This window comes from Balaenoptera ricei, chromosome 11 (genome assembly GCF_028023285.1).
Source record: "Balaenoptera ricei isolate mBalRic1 chromosome 11, mBalRic1.hap2, whole genome shotgun sequence".
Lineage (NCBI taxonomy): Eukaryota > Metazoa > Chordata > Mammalia > Artiodactyla > Balaenopteridae > Balaenoptera > Balaenoptera ricei.
In genome coordinates this window covers 91,292,305-91,318,056 of record NC_082649.1, presented here as the reverse complement: position 1 = coordinate 91,318,056, position 25,752 = coordinate 91,292,305, and the positions used below count along the sequence as shown (strand labels likewise).

Below are 25,752 nucleotides of genomic sequence, written 5' to 3'. Positions count from 1 at the left end.
GATAATGCAAGGGAATGGGCAAGTTTGTTTTGAAGTTTGAAGGCTGCAACTGAAACCCACCTCTGGCCATGAGCATGCCCACCTGGGGCAATGAAAGAGGAGCCGAGAAAGGAACAACAAAGGAAAAGAGGAAAAGACAGCCCTGAATGCAAATTTAATGATTCTCCATTTTGTCCTGCTTTTGGCAATTCGAGCTTCCTTCTTCCCCATTACCCACATTCTATACATTTGAAGCCTTCAAGGTGCGCTTGATATTCTTCATTAACCCCCCAGATTCAGATCCATTCTCCACCTTTCTCCAGGCTGCTCTGTGCAGAGGGATCCAACTTCAGCAGGGCACTTGGACCAGGCTCCCTTGTCCTCTGCCTGCTGGTGGGCACAGCCACTGCGAGGAAGGAGCAGAAGATCTTGGGGTAGGGGGAGACCAGTGTCCTGTGACTCAAGAATGGCTATGTTTCTCTAAAACCACAGTTCCTGTCTGCAGCCTTCCCCAAAGCTATGGCTCTCACCTTCCAGTAACTTTTCTCTCTTGTCGCCCCACTGGACTAAGGGCAGTAACAGCCCCAGGGGTGCCTCCTCAGCCCTTGCTGGTCTCCCTCAACCCTGCCCAAAAAGATGTGGTCCCTTCTTTAAACGCCCTTCAATTGCCCCATTTGAGTACTACTTATATACAAGAAAAAATCAAAGTGAAAGCAAGAGAGCGCCAGGTTTTATCCAGAAAAGATGAAAAACTCTGGGTCCTTTAACACTGCCAAGGGGACATGTTACCCAGTTCCAGCCAGTGGTACTCTCTGCCACCTGGGCATTCAGGTCTAATATTCCAAGAACATCAAGTTTCCCAAGATAAGTCAGAGATATGAATTTTATGTGAAATATTTGGGTTTTAAATATTGGCTCAAATATTTCTTAAACACGCCTTGGGCCAAAAAAACATATGTAGGCTGGGTTCAGTCCAAGGGACACAGGGTTGGATCTTAAATAGACTACGGTGCCTCTTCTTAAAAAAAAAAAAAATCTGCTTTTCCTTATAATGCAGAATTAGAACAAGAAAGGTAGAAATTCTCACCTATACAGCTCTTTCCTACACAATTATTCAGTCCAAAAACAACAACCTTCCCTCCCTCATTTGAAATCTCAAGGCAAAAAGAGAGGAACATCCAGAACTCAAAAGTGACAGGAATCTTGATATCTGGGTCTGTTCTAAATGTATGAATCTAATCAAATCATTTAATTTCTGTATGGCTCTCTCCATTCATCCGCAAAATCAGCATAATGACTTTTTTCCTACCATCTTCACAGAGACATTTGGCTGAAAAATGAAATACATAGTAAATGAAAAGCACATTTGAGCTCTTCAGAGAATAAAGTGCTGTCTAAACCAAAGGGATCAGTAAGAAAAACCTCAGAGGTTTATCAGAGCTCTTCTTCTTTTTCAACCACATTTCATGATGCCAAGGTAACTGTGAGTCAATGCCTCAGGCCAACATGATATTATAGAAGACCTACCCAAATCTAAGGTGGTGGTTCTCAACTCTGGCATCAGAATCTCACCGGAAGCTTTCAAAAATCCACATGCCTGATCACCACCTCCAGGGATTCTTATTGAACTGATCTGGGTTGCTAGTTTTAAGAAAAGCTCTCCGGGTGATTCTCATTTCAGCCTGAAAACTACTACTCAGGATCTTTCAAAGATGTGAAACGATCACAACCAGTATATGTGCATATAATTGATGTAGGTGTCAACCCATGTTCCATACTTTTAATGATAATAATATAATAAGCTCATACTTATTCATATACATAGACACACACTTATGTCTATCTCTCTTGTATCCATTCATACACTGAGCGTGGAGTAATTATTATAATAAAAAAGCCAGAATTTACTGAATGTTTAATGAGTTCTAATAGGTTGTCTACATAGATTGCCCCATATAACGCTCATAATAACACACATGAGCTGGGTATGGATATTACTCCTCATTTCCATAGATGAAATCAGTCTTAGGGAGGTTAAAATGACTTAGCCAGGGCCACACATTGAGGAGTTCACAGAATTGGATTTGGAAACCTGGCAGCCTGACGATTACAGCCACACCAGTTTGCTTCCCACTGTGCCAGAATCTATAGGGTTTATGAGATGCATAAAATGAAGCATGTGCCCTCAAAAGATTTTACCATCTGAGAAGGGAATTATGATGCACACTAAAATTCACAGGCTGAATAGGAAAATGGTATATTGTAGTCCCTGGAGTCAGGGAGAGGTGGATTGAAAGATGGGCAATGGCTGGCTTTGCTAAGCTCCTACTTCACAACTATAGGGGAAATGAGATGCACCCAAACATCTGAGGAGAGAATGTGATAAGACCGCCTGGAGAAGAAACCCTGGTCAAAGAACAGAGTGCATTTATATATTTGCCATTCAGCACATTTATTATTCTTATCATCTCCCAGTATCACTTGGATTGAATGTGTATGCCCCCCTAAATTTACCAAATTAATCATGTCAATCATGACTTTTGAAGACTTCACCTCAGTTCGAAATTTATTTCTGATTCTTATTGAAAAATTGTGTACACACAATTTTAACATACACACACATACACACACACACACTCCCAATAATTTGACTTCCAAAGAGGTAAACAAGTTGCAATCTTTTGGTAGTAATTAACTAATGTGAAAATTAAGTAAACATTTTTTACAGAAAATTTTTAAAAACTCAAAACAGAATATTCTCTCTTTGTATTTTTACTATCTAAACACAATGGGAAGGTAAGCAGGATCATTTTTTATCCACAATACATAAAATCTCAATTAGTTATGGTCTATTTGTGCACTGACTAAAAACATTCGTTAACAAAACAGAATTTTCTAGTTTACTGGATAAATATACCAGGAGAAATTGCGGAATAATGTTAGGTTGCCAAGCAACCACTGCTCTACTCCCTCATTCATCAAGCTTCTTATCCCAGTGCTAGAGAATTCCAACCAATTTGTTTCTTGGGAAAATTACAGTGACTTTCGGTAACACAGTAACACTTCTATTCTCAGAAGATAAACTTAGATGTTCTTTTGATCAAAGGGATGTGTTAATTCATTATTCTCTACATGGTGCTAATGAGAAAGCTATAATTAACTAACTACACTAGTGCCACACATAAAATAAACTGCAGTAATTAGTAATGTTTAAGGTGTTAACCAGCTTCTAAAATCAGAAAATACAGAATCTTTCCTCCAATAAAGATGTAGAGAAAGGAGAAATCACCATAACTAATTAAATTGAGAATTGTTTCCATTTTCTACCCTCTCCCCCCCAAAAAGGGATAGAGGCACGTGATTGCCAAAATGTGAGAGATTTCACTTTAATAGCAAAGAAAATGGCTCAGTGCCAATTCTACTTGTAGGTAGACATAAAATGCTGGAGAATAATGTAATCTTTTCTTTGAAAGAATGCTTAGCACAATATTTTTCCAGGAATGAAAAGAAAGAATATTAGGCTTTCACTCATTAGCCGTGTTAATTTAGCATACTGTATGTAAATCACCATAATAATTGCATTCTCTTCATACTGAATTAGTTAGTTAGAATGAAGCTGTAATCAAAATGTTCATAATTGAAAATATAGTATTCTCAGTCTCGTTCTGAAACAATAACAAGGAACACTGATTGAATCAGATAATACAGTACATCATTGAAAACAGCCTTGGTATAGAGACTAGTTGGTCCTCTAGATTATACCTTAGCATGTCAATTAGCTCCCCAGATTCAGAACTCAACACTTCTGGATCTGTCATGGTTTTTTATTGTTACCCTTTGTCTTCAGCCTAACTTAAACTTTCCATGTGCATTACTGCTTAAATTTTTAGGGAAAATACAGAATAGTGAAAAGCTAAATTTTGTTTCTAAAAAGTATTAGACTCTATGGCACTGCTGGCTGTCATAAATCAAAGGGCAAAATAATTTCCAATAAATGAAACATTTAATGCCAATGCTCCTGGGAAAGAATGTGTAAATGATCACATGAATTTCAGGCAAGCTGTCACACTGATTCCTCAAGGCACCCTTTAAAGATGACATATTCACTGTGAAGAAGGGGGTGCTGGTTGTCGCGCAAAAGTCAAACTTGAATCGATACTCTACTATCTGAATTGATATTCACAGGGCTTCCTGACACTCATTTCTTCAAATCTAATGCCATTAGCCACCCTCTATTACTTAATTTTCTTTTATGAGATAAAAACTAGTAGAATCTTAAATCAGTCTTAAATCATTACTTTTATTTATAATTCTCCATTAAAAAAATGAATCAGGCTAAAATATTTCAAAAAAGCAATTTTGGGGCTTCCCTGGTGGCGCAGTGGTTGGAAGTCTGCCTGCCAATGCAGGGGACACGGGTTCGAGCCCTGGTCTGGGAAGATCCCACATGCCGCGGAGCGGCTGGGCCCGTGAGTCACAGTTACTGAGCCTGCGCGTCTGGAGCCTGAGCTCCGCAACAACAGAGGCCGCGATAGTGAGAGGCCCGCGCACCGCGATGAAGAGTGGACCCCGCTTGCCACAACTAGAGAGGGCCCTGGCACACAAATGAAGGCCCAACACAGCCATAAACAAATAAATAAATAAATAAATAAAATTAAAAAAAAAAAAAGCAATTTTGGGTCAAACAACCTGCTATCTTCAAAGAATTCAGAAGTTAACTATAAAAATCAAGCTCCTATCCAGCAAACATTTTCCTAGGTGAGGTCTATTTTGTAAAATCATAAGGAGCTTTGTGATGGTGACATCTGCCTGGTTTTACTTGCTTCAGATTCATCAAAACTTGCCAATATTTTAATAAGCAAGTAATTTTAAAATGCATTTAATACTACTTCATTTAATGAGATGAATTAACTTTAAGGTAATAAATATATTATGTGCAATATCAAATCCTGTCAGACCTGTAATTAGGTCAATGGTGTCTATAGTTTGCTCATCACCAGATATGTTGGAGCACCTATATAACCAAGAGTAGTAATAAACATCCGTAGCCTTTTCTTTAAAGGGAAGGGCCCATAAGATGCAACAGAGAACAATCTGGAAAACAGATTAATCATCACAGTCCTGCACTTCTGCAGTGAAGAGTACAAACATGCTCGGAAAGAGATTTTAATGAACTTTCCTAGCCAGTACTCACACCTGCCCAGACATAACTATCTGTCTCCATTTATTCACTGACAATATTCAGGAGCTTGTGAGGAATGATTATACACTGTGTGCTCTGCCGTTACTAGAGGTGAATCCACTGCAGCACTTAAGGCCATAAAATAGAAAGCCATGTTATACACTAGACTCTAGAACCAAGTTAAAATTTGAAAGCCACAGGGTGGTCCCTCATAAAGAGAATGAAATTAAGACAAAGCCAATTGCAACATTAGCAGGTGAAAGAGGAAACATTTTTACACACAAAGCGGTAAAAGCAACTGTTTTTTCTTGTCACTAAAAGTTTCCCCCAATAGCTTTCTAAGCTTCTCTCTCCATCCAGTTGGTCAGTTTATATCTTCCAATCTGCTCCAAAGCAACGCTTTGTAGGAGTAGGACTGACCAGTAATATTAATGTCAATTGATGGTCTCCAAAATTAGAAATTAGTATTTTGCCTTCAATAAAAATGCAGAGTAATGAGAACACGCCATATCTAATTGAGGACTAACTTATAATAAAAGTAACGGCGTCAGCAACCATAACTTTTAGTGTTTATTATGCATCAGACACTGAGCTAAACTGTCTACTGGAATTATCTTATTCCAGTCGCTCAAAAACCCTAAAAGGAAGGTATTGATATTATTCCTATTATTTAAAAGGGGAAACTGAGGGACGGGTTCGATAAGTGGCTCGTCCAAAAGCACACATCTCAGAGACGATGGACCTGAAATTCGAACCCACGTGAGCGCGGCGAGAGCCTTTGCCTTGCACGAGCCCAGGTGGCTCACCAGTTGCCCACCTCCGCGCGCACGCGCAAATGTGCCCCCCACCTGGGGCGTTCCCGTGAGCGCGCCATCGCGCACGCGCGTGCCAGGCACCGCTTGCCAGCTCTGGGGGCTCTTTGGGAGCTCACGCGGGCGGGGCTGAACCCCCGCGCCCCTCGAGTTGGGCTGGACCTGGATCTTCCTCCCCGCCTTGCCGCCCTGCTGTGTCACTACACACCCGCCTTCAGCCGCTCACCTCCCACTCCTTCCCCTGCCCGCCCTTCGGCTGACAGCCCGACCACCCACCCGGCGCTCGCCCCAGGGCGCGGCTCCGGGCGTGGGTACCTGAGCTAGCGCGGCGGAGGCTTCTAGGGCCCTGGCTTGTCGCAGGAATTCCTCAGTCCTGCCCTTGCATGAGAAAGTGAGGCTCGCAGCGAGCAAGAGGAGTGGGAATGAAGGGGCTGGCTAGCGTCCCCCAGCCTCCTGGCTCCCGTCCCTGCTCTCCAAATTAATCACTTTCTCCCTGCTCCCTCCCCACGCACACTCTCACTCAAAAAAAAAAAAAAAGAAGAAGAAGAAGGGAGGGGGAGAGGCACAAAGAGGAAGAAGGGACCTTCCATGACTGGCATCTCTAGCTCCCCCAGCTTCGCTACCAGAGAGCCATGGCAACACGCCCCCAGCCTGCCCCCTCGCCCCCTCGGTGGTCTGGGGAGGTGGAGCTCCTAACCCTCCCAGTTTTCTCGCCCCCCAACCCAGCTGTCCACAGATCTCCCTTTTCCAGCTGGCGGCGCGTACCGAACCCCAGCGGGATCTGGAATCCTCCCCTGAGAGTGGAAGCAAGACAGTGGGGCGGGGGTGTTGGTGGAAGAGAACTGAGCCTTACGACCCAAGAGATGGTAAGGGGCAGAGAGGAGTGAAGCCAGGACTGACCCCAAACCCAGCTGGACCTCGCAGCCCCCTCTCGGGAGAGGGCTGGAATCTTCAGGAGGGTCTGGGATCCTCTCCAGAGGGTAGGAAGAGATGCTGGTAAGGGAGGTTGGAGGAAAGACAAGAGGGTCAACCTACCCGTGACCAGGCGGAGAAAGTGGGAGCTGAAGGATTCGAGGACCCGTTTACTCCGTCCGACTGACCGGAGGGGTCTGAATCCAGCCTCAGCCAGCAGGGGGCGGGGCTGGGAAAGGGGGTGTCTCTAACTGGCTTAAGGCTGAGGGACCTCGGACCACCCTACTTCGTGCAACAACGGAGCCCTGATTGCGCACCATCTCCGACCCACAATGGGTTGACCCCCTCCTCCCAGGAGCAAACCACTTATCCTCCTTCTGTCTCGCTCAAAGATTTGGGGAGCCCCCAGGGCTAACGAAACAAACGCAAACTGACCCTCACCCCGGACACACCTGAGTCGCTTCCTGCACCAGATCCGTTCGGTACCTTCCCTCGGGGAAACCTCTCCCTCAGGCTGGCTTGGAACGGGAGAGGGACGTGGGGGTCCAGCAGCTCCCGGCGGATCCACGGGAGTTTCTTGCCGGCCGCTCCCAGCTGATCTGCACGCGGATCTGCCCGCGGAGATGCCGCCGCGCCCCGCCCACCGCCAGCAGTGGCCGAGAGGACGCGGACCTGTTCTGGCTTGCGCTCCGCTCCACGCCCACCCGGCAGAGGCTGCTTCGCGCCTCTCGTCTCTCCGCTGGTTCTGCTCCGCCACCCCTCACCCACGCCGCTTATTTTCCTTCCCTTTGCACACTCCCGTGGGACAGGGAGAGTTACAGGCTTAAGACTTTTATTTCATGGTGAAAAGCAAGGGACGAAGCCAAAACTTTGCTCGCCATTTTCCACATCTATGGTCAAAAGAGGTCAAAAGATCGCTGCCCCTTTTGTCTGTAAAAAAGAAATTTTAAAGAAACCCCTCCTCCTCCCGAGAGTTCCAGTCAGTACATATTCCAGACACGGGTCGCCAGTCTGGTTTTCTCTCAGGGCTGCATGTTGGAGGGGTGTGATGCCATGGACCTGTTAAAAAAAATTCTTTTTGCTTTCCTTCCTCGTTTAGAGGCGTGATTGGGCGTGCTATTTAATTTACAAATGATGCTACTTCCATAAACTGCCAGATTATTGTGTACATAAATTTAGGCACCTTCTTCTGTTACCATTTAAAAAAAATTGTCCTAACACTTACGGTCTATAATTTTACCATATTGTTCCCGAACATTTTTTTCCTATTTATTCTGTATTAATTCACTATTATAAAGTAGAAGAAAATCCTGTGTGTTATTTCCATTGCAAAAGGCCACTTCTGATGCCTTATCAATGCCACCAAAAAAAGCAAATTTTATTTTAGGATTCCAAAATTAATCTGGGAAGGTTACAGTCTTTGCAGTGTAAGTGGTTTATATACCCCTTTCATTTTTTTCTCCACCGTGATCATATTTTCCAAAATTTTCACACAGTACTACTTTTTTAAAAAAAATTCTGTTGAATTTAAGTTCTCTTTGATGGTTAGAGAATCACTGACTTCTAATTTTTACTCTAGTAAGGCAGTGAGATTGACCTTACAGTCTGGTTTTGTTCTCATCTAGTGCATTGAACAATGAGGACATTTAGAGCTGTGAGCTACCCTCAGAGCTGGATGCCGCTATAGTGAGCAGCAAGGGGAAGGCAACTCAGGATTCAGCTTCAGAAGCAACTGAATAATATATTTATATTTTGAAAAGGAATAAATGAACTTTTAATTTTAATAATTGCTAACCTTGAAGTCCCAATTCTGTCAGTTCATGTGTGGGCATAGTTCTTACTGACTGCATTGCAAATTGCAAATGCAAGTGAGGGTAGGATTTGTCCTGAGTTTAAATTGAACTGCTGGAGTAATTTCTTCGCCTGAGGCATCATTATTCACGTGGCATGTCTTCTAAAGTAGAAACAAAGATAGAATATTGAATAAAATTCCGACAGGGAAAATACTGTGTCTGTAGGAAAACATTTCCAAGGTCAAGGAGACACAAAGCCAAGTTGATCTCCGGAGTTTACCACCTTCTGGATAAACATCTGCTGAGCAAAAGACTCAGAACTCCATCCTGGCCAAACCAACAGAATACTGAAACATATTGTTTTTCTTTTGTCTATGATGAGTTTGCTTGACATCTGCATCATTATTTTAAAAACAAATGTTTATTGAGCACCTACTATTTATCAGTCATTGTTCTAGGTGCTAGGGTACAGTGGAAAACTCAACAGGCAAGGCTAGTTGCGTCTTTTTAAATCAACTACCCAAAGATATATAAAAGAATACCAAGGTATAATACCTGAAACAAGAAGATGAAGTGTCAGTTCTTAAATATGGGTTTTTATTAAAAGGAAAATAACAATAACGTACTTCTGAGCCCCTGGCACTGCATATAAATTAGGAAATAGCCCAATAGTAAACCCATGGCTTACTAGGGACAGCCATTAAGTCAGCATATACACAAAAATCTTTACCCCAGGCAGCTACATTTTAAGAAAGAAGTGAAGGAAAGAAGAGAAAGATAGGTAAGGAAAAGGGAAGAAAGGGAGGGAGAGACGGAGGGAGGAAGGAAGAGAGGGAGGAAGACAGGCAAATGATTAACCAAGAAAGGAAAACAGTATCGAGAGCAAGAAAGTATTTTAGCCAACTAAAGGAAGTTTTTTTTAAAAGGAATACAAAATGGAGGCAGTGACTTAAACTTCCACATCCAAGAAACACCTCATAGCTCTTCCCTCCAAGGATAAGTTCATATTTTTAATACATATTTAAGGGCAGGCAACCAATCTAGGCTTTCCTGTCCCAAGAAAATTACAGCTCCACTGCCTCAGCTTCTAGGAAGACTGGAACCTGAAACCAGAAGGCATCCTTCAGCCAGAATGGATGTTTGCTGAAGATACCTTCTGCTGCTGCTTTGAAACCCTCTCTTGGCTCCCATTCTCCTGTCTGACACTTTATTCAGCACATTTCCCACTCTACAAACAATCCTAATCTATCAGGCATCACACCTTTGCATGTGGGTGCTGGAGAAAGACTAGATACTTATGTCACATGAAAATTTGATTGCATTAGCCTTGAAAGGTGTGAATTGCTCTCTCACAATGGAGGAACACCATGTAAAATAAAAATTCAACTATTAAATCACAAATGAAGGGGAGAAAAGGAATTCTTTCATGAATAGAAGCAGAAAGTGAGAGAGATTGGCCAGTCATCTGGAAAAAAGAGAAGAGGTATTAAAAGCTGGGGTATTTTTTAGCTTTTACCCCGGCCTGAACCATCATTTGGTATCATTCCCAGAGTAGGGCCATTGGAGGAATACTGCCTTTTGGCAAAGCCCCGTAGCTAGTGATATGGCATCACTCCTAGAAAAAATTGTTTAGCAGAAGAGCTGTAGTTTTGGAAATGGCATTTCAGTCTATCAGTTCAGAATAGTCACAGATCGACAGAGGTTTGCTGGCCAACTGCTAAACTAAAGGAAAGCCGGATGTTCCACTGAGGGATAAACCCTCAAAGGCAACCTTGGAAGTACAAAGCAGCCACCTTCGGCTTAGATATTAATCAAGCTAAAGAAGACCACCATATTAACTCTGAGGAGTTAAAATGACAGAGTCGATAGATACTCCTTTAACCTGTCCTTTAATGTGAGAACAAACGACATGTATTAAAAATCAAAGGGCAATAATTCTGGAACAAATAAAAAGATAAAATCTTGTATTTCATTCTGTGGATCATTAATATGTGTGATCCACCCTTAGGAGGTCATGGAACCAGATACTTTAACTGGATTCTAAAAGGGCTAGCTAATGTTATGGTCATTAATAACATTATACTTATATAGCTAAGACATTGCTTGTATTTTGTCAAATCTCAGGCTTCAGGGCATTTGTTGATTTCTTGTGGAGATCAGAAAGATTTCCTATCCTCCAACCAGAAACGCCCAACTGACAATTATGGCTAGCTCACTTTCCTATTGGTGATTGCTCTAAAGTCCTAGTCAATCAAATTTCATCTCAAAGACCTGTGAACTGGGTTATAGAATGAATTCACATTTATTGGGGGAAAACCCTGGTATTTTGGGAGGGTGGGAATTTCATCTAAACCTCTCTACTTCCAACATAATATAAAATCTTTTCAATCTGATAGGGACCTCAGATAAAATATTCTCCTACAACTTCTTTTTATATTGATATCTGAGATGGGTAAGGTTCAGAAATTTTCTCAAGGTTGTACAACTGGTTAGTGGCCTAGAAAAAATTGAAAAATCTCCTAGTTTTTAATCTTGTATCATTTTAGAATATGACAAGACACTACCATCTTGGAAGATAATTTTATTTATTCCAATTCTGCTACAGCAAATAAACATAGGCTGAACAGTGAGATGGTGAGTGATACCACAAGAATAAGGGTATTTGTCTCTGATATTTACAAACAGTTTAGTCGAAGTAAAGGACTTAGTTTATCCTTTTTGCCTGTCTATTTTGTCCAATTGATTTTGGACAATAGGTTTTACCACTGTCAACATGAAGTAAACACGTTAGAGAAAAAGGAGAGAACCAGTGGCTCTCCTTAATATAAGACCTTGTGGCAGGGGACTTCCCTGGTGGCACAGTGGTTAAGAATCCGCCTGCCAGTGCAGGGGACACGGGTTCGAGCCCTGGTCCAGAAGGATCCCACATGCCACAGGGCAACTAAGCCCGTGCTCCACAACTACTGAGCCTGCACTCTGGAGCTCGCGAGCCACAACTACTGAGCTTATACTCTAGAGCCCGTGCTCCGTGATAAGAGAAGCCACCGCAATGAGAAGCCCGCGCACCGCAAGGAAGAGTAGCCCCCGCTCGCTGCAACTAGAGAAAGTGCGTGCGCAGCAGCAAAGACCCAACGCGGCCAAAAATAAATTAAAAAACAAAAAAACAAAAACCTTGTGGCAGGATGTTGTTTGCTCCCCTCCATTCTCCTGCCTCACCCCCAAATCTGTTCCTTTTTTTTTTTTCTTCCTGGGCACATGGCCACCTACCAAAAGACTACATTTCCCAGTCTGCCTCGTGACCAAGTTTGAACCCAAGACTAAGTTCTCACTAAAGCGACATGAAGAGAAATGTAGTTGGCAACTTCCAGGTCATCTACTTAAAAATAATCTAGATTCACAGCTCTTTTTCCTTCTAGCTAGCCTGCAGTGGTAAAAGTTTTATGTTGAAGATGACAAAAAAACACCCCTTAGCCTGAGTTGCTGGATGACTCCATGGATTGGAGCCCACTTCCTACCAGGAAATGACTTTATCTCTTCTTTGAGCCAATGTCTTTGGGGTCTCTTTATTATAACTGTTTAACCTTTCCCCTAACTAATACAACTGTGATCTCTGTCATCAGAACGATTTCAGAATAGTAAAGGAAAATAAGAATGGAACCTGCAGTGGACAGTGCTATTTTTTTTTTGTTTGCCTGGCATTTATCTGCATTCATAGAGCTCAACCAACTTTAGAGAATAACATTCCCCTGTGTTTATACGGCTGAGTTGAGGCTAAGTCCAATGCTTCATATCTACCTCTGGTCCAGGTGACACAGGCATGAACAACCAATATTTTCTATCCCTCTGATCAAAGCAATGAAAGGCAGATTCAAAAGGAGCCAATGAAAGACCTACCTTGGACTCACTCTGAGCAATGGGGAGAAAAACTGAGGATTGCTCAGCAAGCATGAGGTAAGTGAGGCTGCTTTTTATCAACACTTAGAGCACGCCTGAGAATGAAGGCACTGCAGGGAAAAGAAAAGGAGAGAGACAGTTACTTGACATTCTTATTTGAAGACTTAGATCTTCAAATAAGCTGAAAGTTCATTGTTTATTAAAAGCTGAAACTGGAATACATCTTGACTCTGTAGCTAGGTGAGTGGAAAAGTATTTTACATAAAATAGTTTGCATTGGTTTCCTGTTTCTTGTGATAGAAATCATTTTTATTCATTATAAATGCCCAAGTAAGATTATTCTCTTGGGATAAGTTGTTTAGTAAAAGGGATGTGCATGGTAATAAGTCTTCCTTTCATGAGATCACCGATCTGATTGGCATGACCCCCTGAAATACTCTGTCCAAAGGATTCCACCCTATATCTGAGTTCAGCAGGAAAGGACAAAGTGATCTATTAATGATGCCTGTCATTGATATTACACAAGAAATGATTCTCATGTGCCATAGGTATTTGTCATCCTTGTTTTAAGTCATTCTTAAAGTTTGGCATAAATCTAGATGTATATGGACTTTACTTTTTTTAAAAAATTATGACATAATAGTACATTCTTTGGGGGCACATTTTTAGCTCTTTTAAAAAGAGCCATGGACCAATTAGTCCTCTCTATGTAGTGTTTAGTGGCCATAATTTGTGCTTTCAATTGACTTTTTTCCTGCAAAATAAACGAATTAATTAGCAGAGATGCATTTAAAGCACAAATTGCTAATATGTTATACTGTGTTAACAGAAACCATAACTCAATTATTTATAGTCATTGCACTGGATTTATTTTCTTTCAGGGGTTAAATGAGACTTATCAATCGATTTTTTCATGTTGTTTTTCAGAATATGATAAACAGACAATCTCAGTAAGGCATTCCAAGCCCTATGCCACAGTACAATAAGCCCACAGCAAGGATTCTGAATCCCCTGTTTGACACAAAAGATTTGCCTTATCGTATAGGCATTAGTTCTTCTATCTTCCGCTATATCTTTTGTGTTTCTCACTCGGTAGTTTTTTGCCAGCTCATGCTAAAACATGTAAGGGCACAGAACTATAGGTACGAGTTTTACACAACCCTTATATTGCCTATATATAGCGTTTCCTCCAAACAAGCAAAATTTATTGGCTCATATTCTTTTTCCTATTGCTCAGCCCATCGCACCAATACAAATGGGAAACACGTTTAAAATTTTTCCTATCTTGTATAAAGAAGCCAGCATAAAAGCTTCCTAAAATTAAGCAGATTTTAATACCCTCAAATATAAGTAAAGGAAGAAATTTGATGATGAAAGTCTGGAATATTCCAGGGTTCCTAAAATATTCTGATACAGTACCCAAAGAAAACATACATGAATTGACAAGTACAATGAATATATGCAATGTAGATAATAACGGACAACCATAGAACATAAATCAAAGTAAATAACTTGATAATATTTTGGCTAATGAAAATAAACAAAACAAAACAAAAAAGCAAAGCCCAAATATAATTGCATTACCCAATTTTAGGACAGACGCCATTTTAGACACCATTAATTCATGCAACAATTTTAGGAAAAAATAATTACATTATGTATTACTGTTTTAAGATTAAATAATAAAATTAGCAATTATACTCAATAAGTTTAAGGATGTCCATAAATTTGGACCCAGGATTTCCACTTCTACGGCTCTATACAATGTAAATAACCTGAAATACAGGTAACTCAATATGCCCATAAATACTCAATGATAAAATTAATTATAAATACATGAGAACATAATTACCAGGTTGAATTATATGAAATTGTTCCTATGTCAGTCCTGCAAAGATGGTGATTTCACATTGTTCAACCTAATAAATTATTCTGCAACCTTATGATGATTAAACAGCCTAAAATTATATTTTTAAAGATTTGTAATATAAGAAATTCTTTCCAATGTAAAGTTGTGGAATTCTAGTTATGGTTCCTTTCAGGACCAACCCTCCTGTAGATAAAAACTGTAAAGAGTGCTCACTTCGGCAGCACATATATTAAAACTGGAACGATACAGAGATTATCATGGCGCCTGCGCGAGGATGACACGCAAATTCGTGAAGCGTTCCATATTTTTCTGTTTAAAAAATTATATATATGTAGAACAATTGGGGGGTTTGAATACTCATTAGATGTTTGGTAATGTTAAGGAATTATTGTTAATTTTTTTGTTGTGATAATGATATTGTGGGTTTGTTTGTTTTTTAATCCCTATCTAGAGATACATGCTGATATATTTAAAACAAAATAATATGATGTTGGGAGTCATTCAAAATAATCTGGGAGGAGGGGTGAGTAGTAGCATTATTGTTGAAACAAGATTGTCTATGAGTTAACTGTTGGAAGCTGGGTGACATGTTATGGTGGAGGGGGTCCTCAAACTCTTCTCTCTTTTGCTTATGCTTGAATTTTCCATAATAAAAACTTAAAAATAAAATAAAAACAAACAAGCAAACAAAAAAACTGTAAAGAATGGATAGAATATAAACATAATAACTGAAAGCGCTGGAAGGTTTCCCCAAACAGGCAGATGCTGGAAAGGGTAGAAACCCAGAGGAAGGAAACAGCACGGGATGAGTTTCCTATTTTTTAGCTTTTAACCAGAGGGCAGGACCCAGTCTGTCAGCTAGCTCAACAGAAATTTTCCAACCTCAAACAGAGAGACAAGATTGGAGGGAGAAAAATGAATGCAGCTTCAAAATACTTAATATGTGTATAATTGGAGTCCCAAAAGAAGAGAGAAAGATGAGGCATAAAATATATTTGAAGAAATAATAGCAAAAATTTACCAAACGTGATGCAAGTCAGAAATGTATAGATTCAAGGAATTCAGCAATGCTATAGCAGAATAAATACAAAGAAAACCCCACCTAGGAGCACAGTAATTAAGCTGCTAAAAAACAAAGAGTAAAAGAAAACCTTGAAAGAAGACAGAGAGAAAAGCAACACATAACATACAGGTGAATAGCAAGTTTAAAGTGCTAAAAGAAAGAAAAAAAAAAAAAAACCCTAGAAGTCTAGATCCAGTGAAAGTATTCTTCAAGTATGAAGGCAAGATAAAGATAGTTCCAGATAAAAGAAAACTAAAGAGGGTTATCACCGTCAGAGCTGCACTACAACAAATGTTAAAAGTAGTTTTTAAGGCTGAAGGGAAATGATACCAGATGAAACTAAGATCCTTAGAAAGAAATAAAGAACCTGGAAATGGAAATATGTGGGTAAATGTAAAAGACTATTTTTTTCTTCCAATTTATTTAAAGTATACGTGACTGTTTAAACAAAAAGCCCTAGCTCTCACTTCCAATAAAACTGAGACAATTCTCCCAACTCAAGAGAAAATGCACATTATCACACGTACAAAAAAATACCATTTCATATATAAAGATATGTTTCAATAATTTATATTCCTGAACAAAAATATAGCATCTTTCATAATGTAGATTTCATCCAGGGTTTTATTATTAGCACAACTACAAAGCTTGCAGAGATTTTACAGAAAGATCAGCCCAATTAGATAAAAATGAGAATCCTCTTTTCAGATCTAAATTTTGCATCATTATCTCTCTAGGAAGAGATCATTAAATTATGATTTAGTCACAGAGCTGTCTACTGATTAGAATGCAAAACACTTAACCATTTGCATTTGAAAACAAAGTGGAATATATATAGCTAGTCCACTTTAAAACAAAAGAGCTTAAAATTTATCTAAATTTTAATGAATTGCTTAAGAGGAAGTACAAAACAACTCTCTGCCCAGTATAGTGTGTTTTTTCTATTATGCATGCTCAAAGGAAGACTCGTTTTGGTGGAAACATCTAGGGCTGATAAATTGATAAATATCTTACACACAAGGTAATTAACAACAATTCTTGTATACCAAACATGTTTTCTTTGCTTCATCCAATGAAAAATACATTTGGGGGAAACTTGTTTCTGTTTCTCAAAATTAGACTGATGTTTATTCCAGGACCAGATACAATTATTATGAACCAAAAAAATATTTATCTTAACGGTATTTCAACCAATATCATATCATGTCTGTTCTTTCATGCAACAATTGGCTATCATAAGCAGAAGATATTTTTTATTTTTCATAATTATCTAATAATCAGAAATTATGAAAGCATAATGTATAATGCAATTTTTGTGAGTTTTCAAGGCACTGGTAAGTATTAAGAGTCCAGTTAAAAAAGAGGACAAGACGGAATAAATAAAAGTAAGTTTGTTTTATATTCCTAAACATTTTTCTTTATAAAAATAAATATTTGGAGGATACCATGTTTTTAACACACATAAAAATACACTAAACGCTACTGAAACAAATTGCAAATAAAGTTTTTATAAACTGATATTATCTGGCAGCCTAATCATGTCTTTAATTCACACACTCACTCCAAAATTTAGATATAGTGAAAAGATAAAATGCTCACCAAGGGACTTCCCCGGTGGCACAGTGTTTAAGAATCCGCCTGCCAATGCAGGGGACACGGGTTCGAGCCCTGGTCAGGGAAGATCCCACATGCCGCAGAGCAACTAAGCCCGTGCGCCACAACTACTGAGCCTTCGCTCTAGAGCCCGCAAGCCACATCTACTGAAGCCCGCGTGCCTAGAGCCCGTGCTCTGCAACAAGAGATACCACCACAATAAGCCGGTGCAGTGCAATGAAGAGTAGCCCCCGCTCGCCGCAACTAGAGAAAGCCCACGCACAGCAACGAAGACCCAACACAGCAAAAAAAAAAAAAAAAAAAAAAAAATTCTCACCAAGATATCTAATGAAGCATAATAGTAACCTTTTGAAAAATTTAAAATGCTATTGAAGTATTTTCATTTTGAAAGTAAGTTAACATATTTACTAGGGACAAACTGCAAAGCCTTACTGACTAATTCTTACTCAAATGATTTAAATATCAAAGACTGTTGCCCGATTTTGAAGGTGATAGCTCCCAATTAAATTCTGTGAAAGTTTGTGAATAAAGCAAGGCATATGTTCCACACTTGACGAATTACACACATCCATTATAAGATCTAGAACAGAAAGACATTCCCATGCCAACCTTCAACCCTCAACAAGAATTTATTCAAGCCATAACTCTACACTGATGACAGAGCAAACCAACATAAAATGGGGACTTTACCAAAGGAATTGTTTATAGAAGGTCAGAAGAGGTTTCCCGTAAAATGCTGTAGAAACCCAACTGTTTTGTTCTATTTTATACTTACCATAAACTCCTATCCTTTAAGTTATAGAATTTTCTCACCATCATGTGATCTAAAATGTAAGGTGAAACAGGCCCTTGTTGGAATTATCTCAAAGACGGAAAATAAAATATGGTCTCTGAAATGGTGACTGCAGTTTTGTTCATATCCTTTGGCAAATGAATTAGCCTCTTTGGGAATTGGTAGTTAAATGTAATTCTGGTCGTGGAGAGCATCACCAATTTTGTACTTACTTCCATCAGTAGGTGTAATCTTGTATATTTGTTGAAGATGGATGACTTTGTGCTCTTGATTCCCCAGAGACTGAAATTCTGTAAAAGGGTACAGAAAGTGTCATTAAACGGGGCATCTACGGTGCACATTAAACTCAGAAAAGTGCCTAATAAAGTCAGAAAAATAACAAGCCTAAAACATGAGCAAACATTGCTTCCCTAAGTAAGCAGGAGTAATGGAGAGAGACAGAAAGGGAAAAACATAAATCGCATAATGCATACTAAAAATGCTTCATCTAGAAAACACATTTTTATACCTTTATTTCACATTCCTTGAGAAATAAATAACCCTATCAATAAAATATGTGGTATTCTAGGGTCAAAGCGGTAAACTGAACTTAAAAGGATCATTCAGAGTTTAAAAGGGAATTGGAAAATAGGCATAGGCACATAATTGACAACCAGATGCTTTTGTGAACCTTAGACTTTGCGAGCATTTCGGAGGCCCTCCAAGTGAAGAATACAGTTCAATTGTATAGTGATACCAATGTTCATATAAATTATCTTAGGAGAAAGAAAGAGTCTGTAATGCTACCTGAATCATTATCTAACACATATATACATAATCTGCGTATGGGAAACATGTAACATGGAAAACTCTCTTTGAACCAGAATAGTCAATTTTCTAATATTTGGAATAAATGGAACTTTAGTATGTTTTAAAGACCACCTTGAATACCTTATGGACGCAATAGCTCCTTTTTGTATCTAAAGTTGGAGAGATTCACTGCCTTCATAACAGCCTAATCCTTACCAAGTGATATCCTGTGGAGATGTTCAGTATCTGCCATAATAGGGATTCCTTTCATCTCAAATGTAGCTCTGATAACGGTGCTGCTTACAGGATACTCAGGAACTGAATAGAAGTGGAGCATCCTGCTATGAGCTGGAAAGCACAGGCAGGATCTTCACCACTCTGCCAGGCCAACGCCAAGGCTCCAAAAACAAAGGGCTCTTTCCTATTACAGGTACACACAACTCATGCCAGGTGCAATGCACTCCCTAAGGCTCATTTGTCTTCCCTCCACGCATCGACGTGGTTATAGTCCGATTTGTCCAAATAGCCATTTCATTAAGGCCCTCGGTAAATACTGGCTTGGCATAGTAGCTGGCCAAGTTTAAAAACAAATATATTTTCTTCTGAGAGGTAAACTATTTAAAATAGCTCCTTGGTCTTTACAATCACAGTATTTGATCAAAACAGCAAAACCACCAAAGTAGAGCCAAATAAGATGTTTCCATCTAAATTGATTTTTTCTCCCGATGGGGAAAACAGGGGTGATGTTCATATATAAGCATAATTCCGTAGAATAATCAAGTTCTTAATCATTCTGAAGACTGTATCTCAGAATTATAATCAGTTGATTTTGTTCTCTAATTTTACAGCAGTGGAGATGACTTGGCTGGTGTATCTACGGACTTTTTGTCTTGTAACAAAGCACCACATGCATTTTTAACCATAAATTAGCCTTGATTTGATAGTACTGAATGTAACCATGGAACAAAGTGACAACATGAATATATCTTCATAAAATAAAGTGATCTGAAAATTCCTAAATCATTTGCTTCAATCAAAGAAGTTATATTTCAGTAAATGATCAAGTATTTGCTGAATACTTATTATGTACCAAAAATAAAAACTCTGAAATAATGCATAGTTCACTCTTATTCCACTTGGGACAATGCAATATATAAATGGGGATAAATTATAAAATTGGCCTTTATAAGGGTCAAGCATACAGGAATAGAGGATCATTGTAAGATTTTAAGTTATTTTAAAACACTGATTCCATCAAATTTTTCCCATACTCAAAAATCTAAAACGTCTCCCCATCATAAATAGGAGGAAGTCCACATGTCCTGGCTTATTGCTAGAGGCCAACACCAATCATACTCAGTCTCACCAGCACCACTCACAAGCACACAGCCTATGTTTGTGCTGGGATGTTAAATAAACTGATTCCACAAAGACCGTAGCTCACCCATGACCTTGAATCACCATAACTCTAGACGACCCATCTTGGCTCTTAACATGTGTGGCCTTATTGTCACAATTATCCTTTCATTTTTCATTAATAATAATAATAATAATGACAATAATAAGTGCTAACATTTATTGAGGGTTTATTATAGGTTTGCCACAGTGCTAAGGTTTAGATGTGCCACCTCCTAATTTGTACTTACAAAACATCTCTCAAGGATGTACGATTATTATCCACATTTTACACATGAGAAAATGAGTCATGGAGAGGTTAAGCAAATTGTCTAAGGTCATAGAAAGTGATGGAGCCACGATTTTAGCATAAGACAGTTTGAGTCCATAGTATATAGATGTGATCAACGTCTAGTGTTCCCCAAGAGAAGGTACTTTTTGAAAAGCTAGGAGTTGTCTGATATTTCATGTATCACTCACAGTGAAGCTTGCAGACTATTTGGCCCATAGTAAGGCCTTAATGATTGTTGAATCGATGCATGGATGGATAGATGGATGGATGGATGGATGGATGGATGGAAGGACAAATGGAGAGACACTGAGGGCAGGAATTAATTCAGGGATGAGACCTGAGGTTCTTTTAAACAGATGGTGAAGATAGGATATTTGGCACGAAGGACAGGATTTGAGAACCGAATAAATATGAGAGGAGAAGTAGGAGAGTAGAACATGACTTAAACTTTGTAAGACTGGGAAATTGAAGCAAAGGTGGCAAGTTAGAAAGATGAATCAAGTTTCAGACCACATATTCAGTTTGGTTTTGGACTTGCTTTGATATGAATAAGATACTCATGGAAATATCAGCTAATCATAAAGTTGCAAATGAGAGATTTTGAAGCATTGAACCTAAGGATTTTGTTTTGTTTTGGGGATTGTTGAGAGTTGCTGCTCTGTAAGGGTTCTCGAGAGTGTGAGCTGCGAGGGGTGGGGGCGTGCGGAAGGGGTACAGGAATAAACCACATCCACCATCACATTTTAGGAGTCAGAGAAAGAAAGCCATCAAAACACATGAAGAATAAAGTATAAAAAAGTAAGAGAAAAACTAAAAAGTACAATGCCATGAACATTACAGCAGAAAAGTATGTCAAGGAAATGGTATTTAACAATATCAAATGAATAAAGGGCTTTGGAGCTAAAAAAAATAAATAAATAAAGTAACTGTTGACTTTGCTGAAACATTGGTAGAATTATGGTTCTAGAAATCTTATTTCATTAAAAATCGGGTTATTGAAAAAAAATTAATAAACTGGATTAACTTTTAGAGAAGAGACACCTAACCTGGAACACTTACAGTGAATTTATATGAACAAGGAACAGATTCTGTGAAGCCACTAGGATTTTGGAGAAGGGACAAAAATTTCGTTATATCAGCAAGCATTAATTGCTCTAATAAGGCCCATAAGATATAAGTTTTCCACCAAATAAAATGATAGTATTATGTTTTTAACCTTTATAATATAACCATCAGATCATTAGAAAACAGTTATTAATGATCTGATTTTACAAAGCCTGAGTTACGGCAGCATGCCCCTGTTAATACTAATTATCTGCATCTATCTAAAAATGCTGTTTCTATATTCTCTATTTCTGTGAGTGGCACTGTGTTAGTTTGCTAGGGTTGCTATAACAAAATATCACAGATTGAGTTGCTTAAACAACAGAAATTTATTGTCTCACAGTTCTGGAGGCCAGATGCCAATATCAAGGTGTTGTTAAGTTTGGTTTCCTCTGAGGCCTCTCTCCTTGGCTTGCAGATGGCTGTCTTCTCACTGTCTCCGCACCTGATCTTCCTTCTGTATGTGCACATCCCTGGTCTCTCTGTGTGTCTGACTTTCCTCTTCTTATACGGACACTAGTCAGATTGGATGAGGGCCCATTCTGAGGGCCTCATATTAATTTAATGACTTCCTTAAATGCTCTATCTCTAAATATAATCATATTCTGAGATATTGAGGTTTAAAGCTTCAACATATGAATTTTTGAGGGGACACAATTCAGCCTATAATGGGCACCAAGAATCATTCATTATTTGACCCTTGTTCCTTTCCCCTGCATCACCTCATATACTTGCCAAGTCTGATTAAGTTTATCCCAGAATTGTCTTTCATTTCTGTCCCTTCATCCCCATTTCTACTGCCACCGAGTCCATAACCTCATTTCTTTCAGTCTGAACTTCAGTAAACTGTCTTTCTGTATTTACTTCCCTGCATCTTCAAACCATCCCACTATCTGCTCAAAAATCAACAAAGGTTTTCAACTACTCTATGAAATAAAGATCATACTTTTAGGCCTATCATTCATAGAAGATTATGTTTCTAGCCTTCTATCCTAATACCTGCTTTCATTCAAATTTGACATTTATTCCCCCAAATCAAATCTGGTTTTCTTAACACTCAGCATTTAATTTCTCTACTCCTTGCTCCTGGAAAACCTGTGCTGTTATCTTGATCTACCTTAACTGAATGTATTTTTAAACTCTCCAGCAGAATGCTTCTGATCTCCAAAGTTATTCCATAGAAATTCCCTTCTGAACTTCCATCACATCTTCAGTTTCACTTACACTAGTGGAACTCCATTTTGTCTTATCATTACTGTAATAATTATTACATTAGGTACTGTGCAAAATGCTTGACATATATTACCTCATTAATCTTCCCTTTCATCCTTAATATCTGTAATTCTTTTCCTCATTTTACAGACAAAAAATGAATCTTAGAGAGTTCATTATCTTCCTGAAGTTTACATAGGTAAAAAGTGGCAGAGCACACACTTGAATCTAAGTCTGTCTGCTCTGGTTCCAGTGATTTTAAACACATAGTATATTACCTCTGCATACTTATACAGAAGCTTTTCTATCTGTGAGCATCTCACTTATGAACTTACATGGATGTGGTCAAAGCCATTTTAGAAAACAGAAGCATATCAACTCTGTAAGCTGCCAACAAATGGCATGTGATATAGGGTCACTTTCGTCTCTGCCATTGTGCTCACATACAGCCCATTTTCAGTTATGGATAGAATCATTCATATTTTAGTCACCTTTGTAACCCATAGTGTCTACTACCTGGTGTGTCTTGCATATGTATATACTACACAAAATGATGCACAAATCAATTGGAAAAATGAAGAGTATTATCAATTTCAACCAAGAAGATCACCATATTCTCACATATGATGGATTGCCATCTATTAAAAAAAGAAAGGAAAGGAAAACCTATACAGAATTAAAGTTTGTGTTATATTTTTGCTCTGGATCATTTCTGTCCTCTTAGGATGTCAGACATATATGGCTTTCAAAATATGTTCCACCCTTTTTAAACAGAGTGAACAAATTAAAGTACTTACAGACACTAATTATATAAACTATTTATATTTGCTTGATAATATATATGTACATATATATATTTCTCAACAAATTAGAAATTTGGTGTTATCTAAACTAAATAACAATGCGTATTTATTTTAAAAATCATGACCACTCATTTTACTACCATGACTTAAATCATATCTACACCAAGTAAAGTGAATAACTGAGGCAGTCATCCAAATAATTCAGATGAAATCAACTTTAGTATAAAAATTCAAGCAATTTTCCTTTCTGAATTATCCTATTAATTGTTTGTACTCTGAACTTCACTGTATTTGTGAAGAAACAGCATTATTTCCAAATCTCTATTACTATTAAGTCTGGATCATTAATTTGTAATACATTTTCTGAGTTCAGAAGGAAATTACACATGAGGCAGTGACCATGGGCATAAGGAGTTGACTCTATCAAAAGACTAATTTTATGATCAATGCAGTAACAAAAAGAAATCTCAATATGATCATCCAAATTGATTTAGTTGAAACAACAAAACTATATCTGCATAAACACAGTCTGAATTTCACTTTTTCCATGGTGTTCTTAGTAGGTTAGCAAGTACAAAGAGTCAACTCATGAACCTTCTTTACCTCAGGTATATTCTGGGCAGTCTATAGAAGGAAAAAATAGTCTCTGGACCCAAATTTCCAATGCCCTGTCTTAGTTTGACAAAAACACATAAGGGCAAAGATGTATGTGGGCTAGTGCCTTAAGTTCTTCAAAATGAAGAAATGCTTACAATGCATTTAGAAAGCATGTTGGTGACAGGCAAATGAGACCTAAATTTAGCTTGAACTGTGGTGAAGCGGATAAAGAGTGATTATGGCTGTTTGTTCTGATGAGGTTAGTAGCCTGGATCATGACCTCTTGAGAAAAATAAGACGGAGTGTTCTAATGGATTTTTCTTAATCCAATGTAGAAATGACATTGAATGATGGTTCTTAATTAGCATCTTCCTCTTCACCTGCATTTGGTGTGACATCCCTGCATTTGCTTTGATAGTCTGAGTAATACAAAGCTAAGTCTCAAAAGGTGAGCTCCTTCTCTCTGCACTGAGGACATGAGAACGACAAATTTAAATTGGTACCATGCAAACGAAGAAAGAGATGTTGCCTCAAATTTTCACAAGTAACTCAAATTTGTATTGCAAAGTCATAAGAATGCTGGCCAATGTTACAATATAGCACTTCTAATTCCTTTACAAAATTAAATTATTCAGTCTTGACTCTATCACTCAATGGATATACAACGTTAAAAAACACAGCAGAAAAAGCATGGTGGTGGATATTGATCGGTTTCAAAGGCTTTGTGCAGTAATAGCCCTTGAGAGTCTATGCACAGTAATTCATCCTATGTTTAACGATGTAAGGAGAGGGTGCCAGATTTATTTTTTCCTTACTGCCTAAAGAAACAGCCGTTTTTCAACATCCCCTCTCTGAAACAAGAAAAAATAAAAAGAATATAAGATTCTGAAAATCCTTCCTCAACTAACCTAGTGTCTGACTCCTGTATTTTGGCTAACATAGTACCTTACCGCGAAGCGTTTAAGTTTCTTCCAAGATTTTCCTGCAGGAAATCTACTAAAGACCTAGGAAAGATATAGATTGTTTGGGGGTGGTAGTTGGCTGGGGCAGGGGGGCACAAGGTGTGAGGGCTTGCTGTTCTGACCCATGTTTTAAGATAACCTCATATCAGGAATTAAATTCAACATTCAGAATCCATTCCAATTCCTTATCTTTAAAACCAATAGAGCTGGTAATTCGGAAAAGCCGGATGGATAAATGGAAAACCAGACGCTGATTTCCTCAGGAGAGTCAAGCTTGCAAATCCCTGCTGAATCATGGAAATTAAGCATTTCCCCGAACCAACCTTTTCTTTTGCCCTAGGATAACCTGATCACATTTCTTGGCTTCATTTTCTCTATTGGGCTAGCAGTAATGTGAAACGCAGAGGCCCTGTCAGACCTAAAGCCAATTTCAAAGGAAAGCCAGTTCCTTGGGGGAAAGGCAGCCACGCAAAGGCAAGATTGTGCTAATAGTTAAATCCCATCTTCAAATGCCACCAATTGTCTTAAGAGAAGATGAAATAGGAAGAGAGAAGAGAGAGAACCAATATGAGGAAATAAAGCAGCAATGAGAAGGAACAGCAGAAAATGGAGACAGAGGAGAATCAGTGGAAGAAAGCAGTGAAAAACAAAAGCTCCTCCATGTCTTAGGAAATGTACTATCTATC

The 25,752-nt window shown here is 38.8% G+C and overlaps 1 protein-coding gene and 1 non-coding gene across 3 annotated transcripts in view; one reads left to right on the top strand and one right to left on the bottom strand.

Moving 5' to 3' along the window:
• Positions 1 to 7,479, bottom strand: part of CHL1 (cell adhesion molecule L1 like) — a 194,336-nt gene extending 186,857 nt beyond the window's left edge. For both annotated transcript variants that reach the window (XM_059940202.1, XM_059940201.1), the window contains exon 1: positions 7,338 to 7,479. The gene's annotated coding sequence lies outside the window, so the exon portion shown is untranslated. The remainder of the gene's footprint in view (positions 1 to 7,337) is intronic.
• A 7,168-nt stretch (positions 7,480 to 14,647) lies between these two features.
• On the top strand, positions 14,648 to 14,751 carry LOC132375546 (U6 spliceosomal RNA). The gene has a single exon (XR_009506090.1). It is a non-coding gene; the product is annotated as a U6 spliceosomal RNA (small nuclear RNA).
• Positions 14,752 to 25,752: the final 11,001 nt, after the last annotated feature.